This window comes from Protopterus annectens, chromosome 7.part0 (assembly GCF_019279795.1).
Source record: "Protopterus annectens isolate FY-2018-M chromosome 7.part0, PAN1.0, whole genome shotgun sequence".
NCBI classification, from domain to species: domain Eukaryota; kingdom Metazoa; phylum Chordata; order Ceratodontiformes; family Protopteridae; genus Protopterus; species Protopterus annectens.
The window spans coordinates 1,921,163,222-1,921,181,444 of record NC_056739.1 but is presented as its reverse complement, the minus strand read 5'-3'; positions in this window follow the sequence as shown (position 1 = coordinate 1,921,181,444).

Sequence of the window (18,223 nt, the reverse complement as noted above, 5' to 3'; positions counted from 1 at the left end):
ATCCTGCTTATCCCCTCCTATAAACCAATGCTAGTAAGTGGAAAACCTTTCAGGAAGCAAATAAGGATCTGATCTGAAAGTGCTTCCTCAGTTCTGCAAGACTGCTTTGAATGCACTGACTGGAATCTATTTAAAGAGGCTGCCACCACAAATCAATGTATTAATTTGGATGATTACACTGAAACGGTTGTGAGATACATCACAAAATGTATTGAGGATGTCACTACCCTGAAGGATGTAACCATCAGAGCCAACCAAAAACTCTGGCTCACCAGTGAAGTATATGAATTACTTACTGAGAGCACGCAATGCTGCCTTTAAGGCTGGAGACAGAGAGGCTTTGAAAAAGACCAGGGGTAACTTGAAAAAAGGTGTGAAAGTAACAAAATGGGCCTATAATGTAAACATACAGAGACACCTCTCTGACCTGAAAGATCTCAGGCAGCTGTGGAGAGGGATCCAAAACATCACAGACTATAAGCCACCATCCATGCCATGGGATGATAACTCAGACTTTTTAAACTAGCTAAACATCTACTTTAGTAGAGTTGAGGAATCTAATAGAACCTCATCAGAGAGACTACCCACAAATCAAGATGCGGCATCGCTATTCTTCAACCTGGAAGAAGTGTGCAAGAACCTATATAGGGTTCATCTGGGCAAAGCAGCTGGTTTGGATAGGATCCCTGGGAAGCTACTTAAAAACTGTGCTGATCATCTGGAACCAGTCTTCACAGACATTTCAATACAGCTCTGAGCCAGGAAAAATGCCCAAATGCTTTAAGACCACCGACATCATCCCTCTGCCCAAGAAATCATCTCCAGCATCATTAAATGATTACCGTCCAATTGCATTTACCTCAGTAGTGATAAAGTATTTTGAAACAATGGTCAATGATCATATAACATCCTGGCTACCTGCAACATTTGATCATTTACAATTTGCATACAGGCCAAATCATTCTACTGTGGGTGCTATAGCCTTAACACATCATCACACCTTGGACCACCTGGAAAATAAGGACTGTTACGTATGCATGCTGTTTATAGACTTCAGCTCAGCCTTCAACATGGTTATTCCACAACAACTGCTGTCTAAGTTGAGTAAACTGGGCATAGAAAACATAATATGCAACTGGATCCTCAACTTCCTAACTGAAAGGCCAAAAATAGATTGAGCTGGAAAGCATAATTCAAACCGCATCACCCTAAACACCAGGGTCCCACACAATTGCATACTCAGTCCACTTCTGCATGCATCAGTCAAATAAAATCATCAAATTTGCAGATGACTCCACAATAATCGGCCTTATCAAGAAGGAAAATGAGAGAGCCTACAGGAAGGAAATTAACCAACACGTTCACTGGTGCACCGACAGCAACTTAGCACTAAATGTAGGGAAAACCAAGGAAATCATCATTGATTTCAGGAATAAGAAAAAGCCACACACTGCTATCATCATAAACGGTGCCACAGTACAGAGAGTAAATAGCACCAAATTCCTAGGGGTACATATCTCGCAAGACCTAAATTGGGCCACAAACTTTTCCTACCTTATAAAGGTAACCCAACAACATCTCCACTTCCTTAGAAGACTATTTAGAGCTATCCTCCCCCCACAGGTATTACACACCTTCTGGAGAGCCACGATTAAGAGTGTGCTGACAAACAACATCATAGTCTGGTATGGAAATTGTTCTCAAGTTGATCGGAAGGCACTGGATAAGATTGTTAAACAAGCTGCAAAAAGCATTGGCTCCATCCTTCAATCTCCACAGGACATATATTCAAACATATGCTATGGCAAAGTCCAGCACCTACCAAGGGATATACACCATCCAGCTCATGGACTGTTCAAACCTCTGCCAACAAGGAAGTGATACAGAAGCATTAGATCTAGGATATCCATATTCAATAATAGCTTCTTCCCACATGCTATCAGACTGCTGAATAACAAACCCATAGCCTCATGTGCTACATGGGTAAAGCATTATTAATGTGCACTATGTCATTGTTGTTTGCATAAACTCTCTGAATGGCTCACTTCATATGCCTCTGCACTAGGAAAACTGTGAACTGTAAGTTTATGGTATACATTGGTGGTAGTTAAGTTTACATGCATGCCTCTCTTATTTATTATAGTACTGTTTTTTGAATATCCTTATATTTCTACTGAGTCTGTTCCTACTGTTGTATTTGTTGTGTTTCTGATGTAAACAAGAGCTTCCAAATTTGTTTTACTTAATTTGCTTTTTTATATTTTATTTATTTTTTTTTTATTTTTATTTTTAATTAATTTAATTTTTTTTTTTTTTTTTTTTATTAATTTAATCTAGCTTCCTGGTACGAGCCTGAGTATCAAAATTTTGTGCAGTGATACGCACTTTTTCCTCTGTGTTGATTTGTATGACAATAAAGTTTACTTTGAATTTGACTTTGACTGAAGTATAAGAAGTACATACAGATAAAAGTTCCATTTCCGCTGAATATTTAAATACTTTTGTTACATTTTTCAAAACGTAGAATGCACTTGAGTAATACAAGCATACCTTAGCCAAATTATAAGCATTCTCTATCGATAAATGTCCTTCAAAAATATCAAACTTCTGTTTTGTCCAAATACACAAGTCTCCTCACCTTATAGTTCCCTAGCTACATGGTTACCTTTTTATAGTGTAGATTCTGCCCTCTGGGTACTGTGAAAACGCAAATGAGGTGTGAACTCATTAGAATTGTTGGATACCAAACTTTTGCGTTCGTGTAGGAGATGTAAACATAGTACAGGCTCTTCACCAGTGCTAGCTACTAATGGCTTACAACTGTGAATGATTAGTGTGAAACAAGGAAAACACAACAGCAATTCAGACAACCTTTCCTGCTCTGGATAAGTCAGTGAGGATACACATCCAAAATGTGAAACTAACTTCAGCAAGCTTTAAATGAAAGAAAACAGCACACATTTATATTTTTGTTCACTAATCACCAAACTCTCCTGCCTTTGCTGAAAAATGTTTTCACTGTCATGTATTTGTATTACGTATAGAGGTTCCGCTGCCGTCCAAAGGTCCAACTCCAGAGAAAGAAAGCTGAATATCAAGAAAAAGCAGGATAGGACCACCACAAAATGAAACATGAAACGAAATTTATTGCAGATGAATAAGCGCTTTCACGCTTTTATAATACATTTAAAGGGCAATGTTACACAATACACTATAAACTACATATGTCGACTCTGAGATTACAGCAGAGATAAGGGAAGAAAGAAAACAATACAAAGAGAAGACAAAGCTGCATTTGTGCAAATATACTCATAAATGGTTGTGTGATCAACCTTTGCAGTAAGTATGTAAGCCACACATGAGCAACCAACTGAGAATGTACAAGTGTATGTCCTGTTAATACCATAGAGGACATGTGAATTGCTTCTATGCATATGATCTGATTGCTGTTGCAAAGTTGTGTCTGTGGCAAAGAGAGATAATATACTCCAACTGTGTTTTGTAATGTCATTCCTCTAAGAGCTGTGTAATTTATGTGTTTTAACTTTTCTTTCTTTCTTCTCTTATTAACACTTGCATGGCACACAGTTTAGCACAAACATGGTCAAATGCATACATATTTAAAAATTAATGTCAGTTGCCTTAGGAAACATAATCTCACTTAGCAGCAGTGCATGGCAGTCAGAACCTTGGCTGATAATGTCAGCATAAATTATACCTGTGAATCAACTCTATGTGTAGCACAACTTATAAAGACATTGAGGTACACAACACATAAGATGGGTACACTGTGGTATGAGTTCCACAGTGTGAGGAACGAACATAATGAGTATGAAGAAAAATAATCTATATTACCTTTTGTCTCCATCATTTGTGAATTGCTCACCTGTACAAAACAGGGTTCGCTGCTGCAGTAAAAAAGAAACATTGTTACTAGCAAAAAAGAATGATTGCTAATTGCTTGACCTTCTGTCTTGCAAACAGGCATTGCAAAGCCGTCAGCACTCTGGACAATACTAGTTGAAAAACCATAGCTGCTGTCTAGCTTTTCCTATGGCACGAGGTGCAAGTTCATGGCCAGAATACAGCTGAGCTAGGGTTCTAATCCAGCACACTGCACTTTTTATTAATGGTCTCCCACTTAAATGTATAATAAAAGAAAGATAGATAACAATATACATAACAATAGCTATATATATATATATATATATATATATATATATATATATATATATATATATATATATGTATATATATATATACATGTATATATATATATATATATATACATATATATATATACATATATATCAGGTTGATTGACCATGGACATAGTATCATATGTGTTATATGTGCAACTGGCGTCGCATGACATTTGCGGTTTTGTAATTAAAAATTTATTTTCTGACCTGGGATGGACTTCATAGTTTACTGGCAATCCACACACCTCCTATAACACAAGTATTGCTGTAAAATTGAATGTATTGTGTGGTCTGACCTGAAATTTCAGTAAACAGGGAGGCAAGGGCTATGTATGCAGCATAAACACAGATGATTGCATTAAAATGATTGCTCTTCCATGCATTACTAGCAACATAAGAAAGCAGATTTTAAATGTAAAACCAAGAATACATACTTTCTTCTGTAACTCTAGCAAAATGTATTAGGCAAGAGTGATAGTGTATTCAGATTTGGTGGGTTCAATTCCCACAAGTAACAAATATATTCTAGTTACAAAAATGTCATTATCGAATATTATTTTGATAAAAATTGGCTTTAATACCAGGTTGTTAACTTAATCTGTATAATCTTTAAAAGCATATATGCAATATATGCATATTGCAAGGATTACTTGTTACAATCCACAATCCTATTTTGGATTTTGAAAACTCTATAGCTAATATAATAATAAATGTATAGTTATTAATAATAAATAATTTATGAGATATATAATGGTTATAATCATCTGTTTTCTATTTTTGTCTCACTCCACCCCTTATCTATCTTTTTTATATATGCAAGCACACTATTTTGATGTCATCCATTTCTGCCAACAAACAAAATTATTTTCAGCACAGGGAGGTAGGCCAACTGCTATAGCTCAGCCTGCCAACCCTTCACTGGTTGCCACACCAACACCCAGCACATCTGAGATGCATCCTGATAGTACTGCCTCCATAGCCCCTGTACTACCTGAGCCATCAACATCAGGTATCATTGCTCTGGCAGTTGGTGCAGTGGTACCCTCTGGGATTATTAGTGCAGGTGACGTCACCCACCAGCAGTTGCCAGGGATGGTGCATGAAGTCTTAGAAAGTAGCATTGGTGCATGCCTCAGCTGTCTGGACAAGTTGTTCCTTCAATTGCAAAAAAAACAAACAAAAAAAAAAAACAAAAACATTCCAATCAATTCCATGGGAAGCTGAGAAAGGGGATAGTGATGACAGTTCTGAGGGTGAGGACTAGATTCTCACTGTCTCCATGCTTGACAGACTTGTGCCTTCCATGTCCCCTACCTATCCCCAATCATGATGTCCCCAACCTTTTGTGTCCATCACCATCCCTATGTCTGTCTTTTTTGACCTGTTTGTCTGCACCTGCTTTCTCACCTACCCTATCTTTGTGACCCTGACATTCTTATATCCCTTTCCCAACATTCTTCGCTTTTTGAAATCCAAAAACAAGAATGAGTACCTGCCCCACAAAAAATAAAATTATCCCAAACAAATCTCTCTACTTAACATATGTGTCTTCTTAACTCACTTGATTTGGTCCAATTGGGTTTGCAATATGATTACATTGTTGTCATCCATATATGTTGTGGTAACAGTCCAAATTCATGCAATTCTCTATACATGTTCACATTGCAGTGTTAAAAAATGGATAGCCATGGTTCTTTCCTATTTTTCTCCTGCAAATTCTTTTATTGCTTCCCTCTTTGTTATTCCCCCTGCTTGCTCCCTATTTCACCACTTTCCTATCTACCCCATTTTCACACCCCTGATAAAGTCTTCACTTTTTGTTCTCTGCATTTCCACAGAGTTTGACATTCCACACCAGTGCTGAACAAAGGTAAAGGGCTCTTCATGCTCTGTGGCAAAACCTGAGAAGTCTTTGCCATCGGCTGCACTAGTCCAGGTATCTTCAAGCAATGTTGGTTAAACTCAGTGTGCTAAAGGAATACAGAGTTAAACCAGAGTAAAGCACTACTTTTAAGTAGTTGCTCTGACAGTTATTAAGATTGTTGAATATAACAAAATGTAAATAACAATGTAGAGTGTTGATATAAATCACTTGACTGATGATTTTTTTTTACAGTAGCTTCAAGGGTTCAATTCTAAATGCATCTGTCATCATTTCTTAGTATGATGATATATGTGTATGATATATTTAATCATACACTTATTAAAATTTTCCAAAGTTATGATTTTTCATGGAGATCTATTGAGTACTATGAGAATCTGAAGTGATATTTATTTCCCATTGCTCTCACATATTTAGCTAGTGTTTATATCATGTTATCGAAAGATGAATAGCGAATGCTATTTCATCGGCCCCAAAACATCTAAACATGAAAATATCGAACATTCAGAACAGCAAATTTTTTCCCATGGAAAAATTTGCTGCTCCGAAACACATACACACAGCACAAGCACATCAAACAAACAGCAACCACACACATACACTTAAATTCCTACATCTAATGCTACACTAAACTAAACACACACTACTATCTACCCACTTACCTTAACCCAAACCCTAACCCTAAGGTCCATCACTATCGCGCACTCACCTAACCCGCGCCCTAACCCTAACTCACTTTAACCGCCACTAACCCTAAAGTCTGTCACTATCGCACACACGCCTAACCCACACCCTAACTCACTTAACCCGCCCCTAACCGTAACGTACAATCGCACACTTACCTGAACCCAACTTGTAACTTTCCACCACAGCGCTAAGAATAGCGAAGCCACAGAAAAGGCCAACCGAATTCTTTCCCGAGGAAAGAATTCGCTGTTCTGCAGCTTCACTATTCTTAACGTTTACTGAATAGTGTTCGATATCAGAACATTCGAAGTTTTAATACTTCAGTGTTCTGATATAAACCCATTTAGCTAACCATGTCCTGTTTGTCATAAGCCTGCTATCCCTCTCGTAAGCCTTCTCTACTCATACGCCACTCACTTCATGCTACACAGCATGTAATGGTAATAATAACAGAGATTCTGTCTGTGACATGTTCAAGTGATGACGAATGAAATTTTCACTGTCCTTACTGTGACAAAGCATACAGCATAAATGTTTCAGGATATACAGCCAGACACAAATAGTTAGCATATTTGCTGAGTCAGAAACACATAATTTCAAAACATATACTACCCCTTGTCATTTCTAGAAAGCTATATACAGAATTAAATTGTGATTTGCAGTGAGGCTTGCAAAACAGTTAGTTGTACAATTGTATAGCAGTATGTACTGATGATAAAAATTGTGGAATAAACATATCTTACTGCAGTCATTGCTTGTCACATTTACAGTAATCATCACATTTACTTAGGTAATGCTATTCTGACACCATGAGTAAAAAAGACTTGAATGAACTGGATTTGAACCCTGTGTTATCTGTGCTCTGATCATGAGCTCACTGCTCTTTCACCTGATGCCACAGGAAAAGCTAAGCAGTAGGTGTATTTTTACACTCAGTACTGTCCAAAGTGCTGATGGCCACGCATTGCTGCTTAGCCTGTTTGTGCGAAGGAAGGTTAAGCAACAAAAACATAACCATGTTTGTTCATCGCTGAACTCCATGCAAATGAGGAAGGCAATAGCAACAGTTCTTAATGTCATAAAAGTTATGACACAACATTTGCAATATAAACTACAGTATGAACAGTATGGTATATGTTCAGCTTCCCCCCCCCCCATAACATATATTCCTAACTAATTCTCAAGTTCAAGTTGTATTCATGAAATGGGAATCTCATATGCCCTAACACTTTGCCATTGTTCGTGCAAATGAGCTTCTCAGGTGTTTGACCTGTATTACTATGATTTTTGCCCAGTTATTCTCCATCCCATCAAAAGACATTTTAAAACACAACAGAATGAAAGGAACTTGTTATTCACTGAACACATATCTCCTCAGTCTCATGCATGCCCTGCACCTATGCACTTGAAAAGGATATCTCAGTAATAGGTCTAATGTCAACTACAATACGGAACTAAAGAACTTGACTGCATTGTTACATTGTTAAAGCTTTATGCTGACACTAGACATTGAGATCGTCTGATAAATGTACTACTGGGGACAACAATTCATCAGAATATGAATACTCTTTCATCAACACTTGCATTCATGCTGTTTTCAAAATGTGTGCATTTGTGTGTGTGTGTGTGTGTGTGTGTGTGTGTGTGTGTGTGTGTGTGTGTGTGTGTGTGTGTGTGTGTGTGTGTGTGTGTGTGTGTGTGTGTTTCTGAGAATGTTATGTGTAGAACATATTGAGAAATATATATATATATATATATATATATATATATATATATATATATATATATATATATATGTCTCACTTCTGCAACATGCATTCTTGACAACCTTATTCCATATAGATTAAGAAGCTGTCTTTTAAAGTATTTTTACACTTTGCAAGCACAAACGTAAATCCAAAGTCCACACATTGCAAACAAGTCTCATTAGAGTATATGTTGCCTGCAGCTTGATCATGTCATCCTCTATAAAGACCACTATGACAATTAAAAGAATCAGACTTCTGTGATGGGGCAACTATTAAATACTGTTTTCTGCAGCTGAAATAAATAGTTAGGTAGGGGTAGAAATTGCACAATAGACAACTTGTGCTTTTTCCTATATGTGTAACTGTTTGTGTGCATAGAGAAAAGAGCATAAGTCTGTGTCCCAATGTCATAACTCAAGTCTCATTGAGAACAAAGTTTTCAAGTTGTACATGAGTACATGCTACACAGCAATTTCATACAGCCCTCACATCTTCTTCCCAACATACAATGATGATGCCATCTGCTATAAAGTTTTCTGCAACAGTATAAACATCAGACTTGTGCTATGGTACTTGCATTAAGTACTGTGTTCTCTAGCTTGTGTAACTAGGTAGGCAGGGGTTTTAATCTCACTACAGTCAACTTTTGTGTGTGTGTGTGTGCGTGTGTGTGTAGTCAGAAGAGCATGAGTCTGTCTACCAATGTCACACTGAGAACAAAGTTTTACAGTCATACATAACTACACAGGAATTTCATACAGCCATCTCAACATCATCTTTACAACATACACTGATGATGTTATCTGCTATAAACTGTTCTCTAACAATATTGAAGTCAAACTTGTGCTGTGGAGCTAGTGTTAATTATTGGGAGTTCTTGCTTAGAATAATTAGATAGGTCAGTAGAGGTTCTAATCTCTCTACAGTCAACTTGTGTGTGTGTTGTGTTTAGTTAGCTGACATTCTGTATACCATTTTAAAGCAGTATGTCAGACACTCCTATTAATGTCTTCTCACCAGACACTGATGATGTCATCTGCTATAAAGTGTTGTCTCACACAATAAAAGTCAGGTATGTGTCATGACATTATCATTAAGTACTGTGTCTTTTAGCTTAGAGTAACTAGGTAGGGAGGGCTTCTAATCTCACTGCAGTCAACTTGTGTGTGAATTTGTGTTCATTTATTTGTCACTCTGTATACCATTTTAAAGCAGCACATGAGGCAGTCCTACTAAGTTTTTCTTCTCACCAAACACTGATGATGTCAGCTACTATAAAGGCTGTCTGACACTGCGAAAGCTAGATTTGTGCTGTTATCGTAGTGATAAACGTGACACCCCTCATCTGGGCCAGTAATCAAGGAGCATCAATCCTCACATTGACACCAGTGAGGGAAGTTCACTTGGAACAAAAATGGGTACACACTTTATTTTCAGATGCAGCTCTCTTTATGAAGCACAATTTCCCTTAAGAGAGCACACTCAGTCCAGTGGCTGAGTTTCCCTCTCTCTCTCTCTCTCTCTCTCTCTCTCTCCAGGCCCCCAGTAAGACTCCCCACTGGCTCAGCTGTAGAGTTGAGTCCTCCGCTGAGTGTTCAAAGCCAAGTCCTTCACCACCATCTCTGTGAAACCAGTACCCTGTGTCCCTGCTCCAAGTAGCTGACACACACACTCTTTGAGATTTGATTTTCACACACACACACACACACACACACACACACACACACACACAGAGGAAAGGCTGCCACAGCTTTACTAGCTCTGCTACTTTTGCCCAGACTATAAGGTAATTATACTGCCACCAGCAAACTACTCTAAGGCTCTTACAAGGATACTCAATTATACTGAGTAAAATTAATATTAATACAAATCATAGTGTTTGACAAATTCAGTAAGGCTTTCAGGAGTGGCCACAGTGTCACCACATAAATATAAGTACTCTCAAAGGTTACAATATTTTCTAAAAGACCAGCGTCAATGAAACATTTAAATATATTTAATAATAAAAAGAACATGAAGATGCTGCATATCTATTTACAATAAACACCAGAGTTTCAATCACGGGAAATATTTAAAATAACACAGATGTAAAGGTTCACACAGATACAGAAAAACAGTACTTAACTAATCTCACTATATTTTTCTGACTGATCTAAAGAATTACTATTCCATGGTTACTTACTAAAGCAAGGCAAGATGAAGTTGGTTGAGTGGTCTTCCTTCTTTGTCAGGTTTCAAAAACAGACTGCACTGAGACTTCTGCCTCATCTAGTATTAAAACATCATTTCAGTGAGGGATTACAGAATGACATTACATGCATCTGGTCATCTGACTTCTAGTTCTTGCACTACCCCCTTTGTTAGAAACTGAATCAGAATTTAGCAAATATGTGTTACCATACACACAGATAGACTTTGATGAGATGTGTTATAGCATCTGGAATCTATAAAACAATTTTAAAACTTTCATCCTTCCAGGGTAGCAATTAGTTCACTCCTACATTTAATAATGTAAGATTCCTAGTACTGCTTTTCACAGAGACATTTCATCTCTGGCTGCAATCAGAACTGTAAGATACAATCTTTATGGCCTACCAGGTAATTTAATTTCAAACTATTTTTCAAAGTTAGCTGGACTGAGATTAACTTCTTCTATTCCAGTATCCTCTGATACAATGTATTCATGCCAACAGTTATACTGCAGTCTGACATACAGGTGTATTTCTTTTCTGTCCCTGCAGTATCCACTGTTGGTACATTTTTAACATAAACAGCTTTACAAATATATCTTCAACACAAGCACCTGTACAAACCAGATTGATATAAAAATTACATATAATTCTTTACAAAACCCCAGTCAGGTATGCTGGTATATGTTACACATGAACTGCCCTACTCTTTCTGGCATAGCTGGCACTACCTCACATTGTTACAGTAGGTATTGTTGTCTTCAACTTAGAGTAACTATGTCAATATGGGTTTTAATCTCACTGCAGTCAACTAGAGTGCATGTTCATCCTACTATCAGTTTGGAGACAATGTTCAAAACTGCATGTGAGACTACAGCTATGTCATGCACTCCTGCCCACTTATTATTATTAACATACACTTATGATGTGATCAGCTCTAATGTTTACTATGACAGCGTTACATGCAGATATCTGTGTTGGCATGACCATTAACTACTGTGTTTTCTAGGTTGTGTAGCTACATAGTTTGTGGTTCTAATCTGACAGCACACTGTGTGTGTGTGTGTGTGTGTGTGTGTGTGTGTGTGTGTGTGTGTGTGTGTGTGTGTGTGTGTGTGTGTGTGTGTGTGTGTTCATTCAAATATGAGTGGATAGACAATTTTGCACCAAAATGTGAATCCACATCTATGTAACGTGCTCCTCCTAACATCTTCTTCTTCTCTGCATACAATGATGCTATAATCCTCTATAAAGAGCATTGTGATAATGTAAAGTCAGACATGTGGTGGTGCTACTGTTGCATTATTTGGAATCCGGTTTGTATACCTCCACAGGTCTAATGTTCAAATTTGACCTCATTCAACTGCTGTGTGTGTGGTTGGTGGTATATTATTGCCAGTATATGATCTTTTGAATCTGTTTTCATTTGAATCCCACTGAGGAGAAGCTTTAACATAACCCCATTTAATCCAAGATCACCTAATTCCCTCTGATAACATAACATGCTTTTGGCAGAACACTGGCTGATATCATCATCTCAAAGATGCATCCATACATCATGAAGCACAGCACTTCCATGAGCCTCTTCAAACCATCTGCACACCAGTGAATGTGTGATTGCTAATTCTGCCATGGAGTGGCACACAAGTCACATATGGCCAGACACAGAATGTAATACAATCAAGCACATGTGCACTTACCCCTACTATCTTACATAATACAGATATATTCATTTTGGTTTACAGCATAGAATAATGGCTAGAATTTTATGTGATGTTGACTGTTAAACTAATAATGTCCTATGACCCCATAAAGATTGCACATAAATGCTGCTGTCATTCCCATGTGCTGTGTAGGTATGGATGTATGTTAGCTTTACAACAGTGTATTCCAATCTGTGATTTGACATAATGTATTCATGGCCACTGCTATCATTTGATTACATGTTCCTTCTATAACAGCTGTAGTGATATGCCTCCTGAGGACTGTTGCCATGGTATGAGGCTATGTATATTGTTGTCTTAATAAGGCATGTGCTCTTGTACTGGACTGTATTAACATTCTGCACATTCCTCATTCAACTACTATAGTGACACTTGCAGTATGGCACATGGGTGCATGTGTATAACTACCATCGTGAAATATGTGATATACAGCAGTATTAAATCATGCTAATTACATGGGCATATATGCCTTGTTTCATCCAACTTTTGTCATGTTGGTGCATACACAAACATATAACCATGTCAGATTCACTTGCAAATGTGGTGAATTTATTGTATACCCAATGGTATTGCTATTCAGAAGATTATTCAGGTGTTGACCAGCAGCATTGTGTGACTGTTACCATTTGTGTCATTACCTGTTCTGCATGAAACACATCCACCTCATATGTAATGCATCCATATATGGTATCAGAGCTTTCAAACGCACTCTTCCAATGATAAACATATAGCCATGTGATGTTCAGGTGATGCAATTACCTGCTATAGGTCAAGCTGTACAACTGCATTAACAGTTCTACTGTGTGTTATGTGATGCATACTCACGGTTGTAATTGGAGGTGTTCACACAAAACTTTTTTTAGGTAATTACAAAAATATTATGGGCAATACACAACTCTATGCACAGAAGATTGTGGATGGCACCACCAATACTTACCTGGAGGCAATAGACAACCTGCTAGCTGACAGATCTGGATCAAACTTCAAACCCCTGTCACCAGTGCTCATCACCCAAAATATACATGATAACATTACTCAGCATATTTTCACAAGAATGCAACCAATCTGTGCACTCTCAGCAAGATTAGTCATCTATCTGAACAAGAGAAGAATATCACCCAGCACAGGTAATTATAGACCCATAAACCTGACCAGCCAGATCTGTAAGTCAATGGAAAGAATCATTGTGGACCTTATCAACAGGAACATTGGTAATCTCCCGACAGTGTAACCAAAACATTTTTGATTTTTTAAGGCTAGATCATGTTTGTTAAATCTGGTAGATTTCTTTGAAAAATTTATCAAGGCCAAGAATGAGGGAAACAGTGTGTCTCAACTGGCCACAAACCACTAAGTTACAAGTGAGTAGCCCAGTGGATCACCACCTGGACACATACTGTCAAACTGTTTTATTTCACCTCAAGCAAGTAACCAGTGACCCAGTGCCTTAACATAGAGTTATGTAATATGCCCTTTCTTGTTTGGTATATAATTCACAGAAGTCAAGACAAACTTAGACAGCCTTTGTGCAAACAACCTTATGGATGACTGTAAATTGTTGACAGTCCGTGAATTCAGTAACGGTATCGATAGACTGCAGAAAGCATTAACACACACAAATTAATGGTTTCAGAACCATGGAGGTATACTAAATGTATAAAAAGGCATAATTAATTTTTTTTCTAAATCAAATACTCAACTTAATCAGCAAATATGTGGCAGATGCATGCAATAGAGAGCTGCATGGCTGCATGTAGAGAATCCACTCATAATAGTGTGTTGTTTGTAAGTGTTGTTATCCTTATGGCCAATACCTATGTCAGTCAGATATCCTTTAGTCAAGTGTATTACATTTGGCACAGTGAGCTTGCATGTGTGTTATTGCTCATACAGAGCTATTTTTTTGTTATACATTACCTATTAGGAATCTACAGGTCAGAATTCCCTTCAAGATGTTGTACAATATGCATGTGTGATATGTCTTTCTGTGTTGCACATGGTGAATAGGGGCATCATTGAAAACATTAATGGCATGGGTTCCACTGTTGAACATGTGGCTTGTGGCTTATGTGTCATGACATCCTTTGAAATGGCCAGGATTGCATCTGAATTCAGTTCTAGGTTTAATACTATCCCACCTATCCCTCCAACAAGAGTTTATTTTTGGAAAAGGATTGGTGAATTCCTATTATAGAACACTGGGAATTATTATAGTTGTAACACGTCTGTTCCTGCAGGACATGTATAATACATTAAGGTCACATAATCTTGCAATGTCAAAGATTAATGCTGTTAATATTTTTAAAGTGCTTCTAATTGGGCCTGCTTCTGACAGCAGTTCTCCCTGAGTCTAATCCTATGTCTCCACAATTGGTTGTGAAGTATGCTGACATTCCAATCATATTTAACCAAGTCAATGTGAAGATCTTCACAACATACACACACCTCCTATTCTATATACCATCCTTCCTAAATGTCCTCTCCAGTGAGCATGTCAGTGATATTTATATCATAATCATTCATCGAAATTGACATGTAACCTTGTGTGATAGTCACTGAGATATACTATTATCTTTGGTGATATAGATATACTCACAGGGTCTATATCATGTAGTCAAAGTATGACAACTTTGAACATGATATGGTCAAAACCATAAGTTCAAAGTTGTCATACTTTGATTGTAAAAAATAAATAAATAAAATAAAAACAAAAAGAACATACCTAAGGGTTGTAAGCAGGGGGGCAATTTTCCCTTTACTGCTCTGTAGCATGACCTTGGAGTTGGTATATTTATAGAGCGGAGGTGTGGGGGGTGCAGGGGGGCTTGCCCACCCCTGCATACAGTCTTTTATTTTGTTTTCCCTTTTTTTTTATTTTCTTACACATAGTCGAAGTTCTGTAACTTTGGACATATGTGTTCATACATATGGTAGTCGAAGTTATGGAACTTCGACTATGTGATATAGACCCTACTCACACAGGAGGTGTAAACAGTGGTATGTCCTGTGCTGTCTGCATATGTGCTTCGTGTTATGCTAATGACTTGTCTTGGAAGTGTACATATCTTAGCATATCCTATCTTGGGTACATTGTCATGAGTACAAAGCAGGCTAGCAAGTACGGTAGATGCACGGATAAACCAACCTTGATTGAGAGCAAAAAGAATCCAGCACCCTGAGCATAAGTAGCAAACAAACGGTTTATTGTGAACCAAACCGGTTTCAGCAACTAGCTTTCTTCAGTGGCTGATTTTACAACATCATAATGAGTCATATATATAGGAAATACAAACTAGGTGACCTGACATCATTTCCTGTATTCTCACAATATAGCCACAAAACATAAAAAGTGAAAAATGAATTAATGTTTGACAGTATAAGTAAAATATTGGTTGTGTTTAAAAATATATAATTTAACTACAACCATCCATGAAAAAATATCCATGAAAAAATAATGCAAAAATACCATATAAATGCTGGTAAATATAATAACAAGCATTCAGAAGATTATTAATAATTATTGACCAAAAAAATGACCAAAAAATCTATAAACACGGAATCAATATTAATATAATATAATAAATGACACTGAATGAATCATTATAGTTTATCATTGAGACCTGGTGGGAATAAGCTACCTAATTTCACTATCCATTTGGTCTCTTTGTTATCCAATATTTTGTGCCATCCTGTTTTATGCATTCTGTTGCCAACAATTCTGTCAATACAAACAAAGGAAAAATGGGCCGTTTTGTGTATAATGGAATGTTTAAATAATGCATTAGTTTGCCTGGCATTTCTGATGTCCCCCAAATGTTCAGAAATACGAATACGAAACTGTCTGGATGTTTGTCCAATACAGGATGCCCTGCATGTGCACATAGCTAGATAGATCACCCAGTCCGTGCTGCAATTGGCAAAATGTTTGATGTCATAAATCTTACCTGTGTTTTTGCTAGTGAATTCTTTGGTTGTAAAAACAAATTTGCAAAAGGCACAATGACCACAAGGGTGACAACCTATTAATTTATCCCCTAAAATGGTGGTTTGAATCTTGGAAGCTTCCAAGGGAGTGATTTTTTTGAAATGCGAAAAATATGATCCCAAGGTTTTACCTTTCCTGTAAGAGAAGAGGCATCTGTCATCTAACCATTTGGCTAGATGTTTGTTGTTAGTTAGTATGTTCCAGTGATGATTTATTATATCTTGTAGTTGATAGGTGTTTCTGCCAAAAGTGGTAACTAATCTAGGTTTCTGATCATGCGATTGAACAGCCTCAGGTTTGTAGCATAACAGGGAATCGCTAGACAAGTTGGCAGTCATGCCAACTGCAGAATGAATGTCTGAAATGTGATAACTCCTCTGTGTAAATCTATTGTAAAGATCATCCTGACAACATTTAAGATCATGGTTCGATGAACAAATTCTCTTAATCCTGATGAACTGTGATTTGGGAATGTTCTTGATGATGTGTTTGGGATATAAACTGGAAGCATGTAGTAGACTGTTGTATTGTGGATGTTTCCTGTATAATGTGGTACATAGCGTATTGTCTACTTCTCGGGAAAGAAGTACATCCAAAAAATCCATTTCTTTTGTATCAAAATTAACTGTAAATTTAACACCCCATTTATTGCTGTTAAGATATTCAACAAATTCTTGGAGATACTCAATACCTCCTTTCCAAACCAGCCAGCAATCGTCAAGATAGCGTCTCCAGATGTCCATGTCTGGCAGATATAGGTTGTGCAATTCGTTGTATATGATTTGATCTTCCACATATCCCATTAAGAGATCTGCATAAATGGGTGTGAAAGACGCACCCATTGCAGTACCCTGTATCTGCCAGTAGCAATTGCCTTTGAAATAGAACACGTTTTTGGTAAGGACGTGTTCCGCCATGCAAATCAATAGGGTGTTAAATCCAGGACTATAAATGTTAATCCTTTGTAGCCAATATTCAAGAGCAGTTAACCCTGCCCAATGTGGTATACTGGTGTATAATGATGTAACGTCTAAAGTGCACATCATCCAGTGCTCTTCGAGCTGGGATTCAGAAACAATCTGAAGAAACTCTGTGGTATCCTGTAATCTGGCCCTGATATACCGTAACAAAGGCTTAAGATATTGAATCAGAAAAGCAGACAGAGGTTCCGTCAATGAACCAATACCTGACACTATGGGTCTCCCTGGAGGTGTAGAATATGATTTATGAATTTTGGGGAGTAAATACAGGTATTGCTTGGCTGGATCCTGGACAGTAAGATGAAATTTGGATTTAGTACTGATGATACCTTCATCAGCGGCGAGTTGCAAAAAATCATCAATTTCTTTTTTGAAATTGGGGGTGGGGTCAATGGGCATCTGTAAATAATGCTGAGTGTTGGACACTTGTCTTAATCCTTCAGCCCAGTAATAACTGGAGTTCATCACCACAATGGCCCCACCCTTGTCCGCAGGAAGAATAGTTATATCAGTATTGTTTTTCAGGTTTGTAAGGACCTGTTGTTCATTGATGTTTAGATTGTTTCTGATAATATATCCAGTACCTAACTGCTGATGTAAATCTTCTATAACTGCATTCTGAAATATAGCTACATGTTTGTCAATCAGAGGACTAAACTTGGATGGTAGAAATTTAAATTCAGTAGATCTTTGAGTAGAATCCTGCTCATCAAAAAAGATTTTTAGATTTAACTTTCTGCAGAAATTCATAACATCAAATACAAAAGTACTTTCATCAACCAAAAAGCCAGGAATAAAACCAAGTCCTTTATTTAACAATTGTTCT